This window comes from Dipodomys merriami, unplaced genomic scaffold (genome assembly GCF_024711535.1).
Source record: "Dipodomys merriami isolate MVZ:Mamm:240054 unplaced genomic scaffold, mDipMer1.0.p SCAF_53, whole genome shotgun sequence".
NCBI classification, from domain to species: Eukaryota; Metazoa; Chordata; class Mammalia; order Rodentia; family Heteromyidae; genus Dipodomys; species Dipodomys merriami.
In genome coordinates this window covers 9852570-9855025 of record NW_027206102.1, presented here as the reverse complement: position 1 = coordinate 9855025, position 2456 = coordinate 9852570, and positions in this window count along the sequence as shown.

Below are 2456 nucleotides of genomic sequence, written 5' to 3'. Positions count from 1 at the left end.
CCTAGAGGCTTTGTAGTTAGTTGAAGAGAAGAAACTCATGCACTTTCCTGTCCAGGATGGCTTCAACTTCAATCCTCAGATTTCAGCCTCCTGTGTCTTGCTGGGCTTTACATGAGATTCTTATTTCCAATTAATCACCAAAAGGATGAAAAATAAAACCTGGTGATTGAGCTGTGGCTCCAATGGCAGAAATGAGAAAATAATTTCTGGGACAGCATTCAGACCTTGATATTAACTTCAGGACCAACACACAAAAAGGAATAAAATAAATAAATGTAGAGAAGTTAGAAGAGCCAATTTCAGAGTTTAAAATGATCCAAGCATAGGTGGCACACACCTATGATGGTAACCACTCAGGAGGCTAAAATGTGAGGATCACAGTAGAAAACCAGCCCAGGTAGGAAAATTCATTGACTCAACTCTAAGTAGCTACTTAAAACAAAACAAAAACTAATAGCCACAAGTTGTGCGGTGGCTCATGCCTTGGTGTGCTAATCTTGAATAAAATCTTCTGGAACTGTACATGGGCTGATTTTTAGACCTAGGACCAGCATACACAAGGAAATAAAAATTACAAATAAAAAGGTGAAAGAATGGCTGGAAATGTGGCTTAGTGACAGAGTGCTTGCCTATCATGTTTGAATCCCTGGGTTTGTTTCCTCAGTACCTCATAAATAAAAAAGGCTGGAAGTGGCATTGTGGTCAAGTAGTAGAGTTCTCACCTTGAGTATCAGAAGTTCAGGGGCAGTGTCCAATGCCTGAGTTCAAGCCCCAGGATTAGTAAAAAGAAGAAAAACTGTGAGAAAATCCAATTACAATTTCAAAATGAGCCATGAGTGAATTTTTGGTCAATATGTGTAATCCTATGACTCAGAACGCTGAAATCTGAAAGTTGTTCATAGCCAGCGTCGACAGCAAAGTACATAAGTCTGCAACTAACCAGCAAAAAACGCAAGAAATCAAGCTGTGGTTGTAGTTGTAAAGCACCAGCCTTAAACAAAAAACCTATTGAAACAATGCCCTGGCTCAGAGATCCAGCCTCAGGATCACAATAATAAAATTAAATGGTTGGAAGTAAAGAACCCAAGACTGTTGGCTCAGGTCTGTAATTCTAGAAATGCAGGAGGCTGAAATATAAGATCCTGTGTAAAGGCAAACCCAATGAAAAAATTCCAGGAGACTGTTTTGTGTGTGGTGGCCACAGTGGGGATAGGTTTTTGTTGATTGATTAGAGATAAGAATTTCATGGATTTTCCTGCTCAGGCTGCTTTCAAACCATGATGGACAGATTTCAGCCTCCTGAATAAGGCCAGGCCTTGCATGAGTTCAATCTCCAGGAACAACACACACAAAAACAACGAAATAAATGAAAAGAAGGGTAGAAGAGATGAAGTAACAGAGGTTTCGCTGAGCCAATCATTGGTGGCTCATATTTGTAATTCTAGATACTAAGGCTGAAATTTGAGGATACTGTTTAAAGCTCAACTCAGGTGTTCATAAGATGTGTGTGTGTGTGTGTGTGTGTGTGTGTGTGTGTGTGTGTGTGTGTGTGTGTGTGTGTGTGTGCCAGTCCTGGTGCTTGAACTCGCACTATTTTGCTCAATGATTGACTACTCTCAGATTTTAGTGGTTAATTGGAGAAAAGAGGGTCATGGACTTTCCTCAATTTTCAGCCTCCTGATTCTGGCCTAACTCTACATGATTCTTACTTTTACATGATTCTTACATTTAATTCTACAATTAACCTACCCCTAAAAGCCAAATATTATGTTTGGTCCCATATATGCCTTGAGACAACATCTGACCTTCAATTTCTACTCCCAGGACAAGCAAAAATGAAAAAAAAAGAAAAAAAGGTAGTAGCAAGCACATATTAAAGTTTTAAAATGACCCAAATGTTGCTGGTCATATGTGTAATCCTTACTACACAAGAGGCTGACAACTGAGGATTGCAGAGACAAGTCAACCTAGGAAGGAACGTGCTTGAGATTCTTATCCCCAGCTAAACAGCACAAATCCTTGAGCTGTAAAAATCCTTGAGTGTAAAAGCTACGATATAGGCCCCAGAGTCAGAGGTCAAGCCACAGGACCAATAAAATTTTCAAAGGAGAGAGGATGGTAAGAGGCTGAAATCTGAGAATCATGGTTCAAAGCTAGCCCACGCAAGAAATTCCATGACACTTTCTCTGTGTGTGCATCTGTGTGCTATCTTGTGTCTTGAACTTATGCTGTTTTGTTCAAGAATAGAACTCTACACCTCCCAGGTTCCAGTTATTAATGGGAGCTAAGATTCTCATGGGCTTTCCTGCCCTGGTTGGCTTTGAATCATGATCCTCAGATTTCAGCCAATTGATACATGATGGGTTTTGCATAAGTTTCATCTCCTATTAACTACCAACAATTAAAACAAAAACCAAAAACTAGAGTTGAGCTGTGACCCAAGATGCAAACTGGGC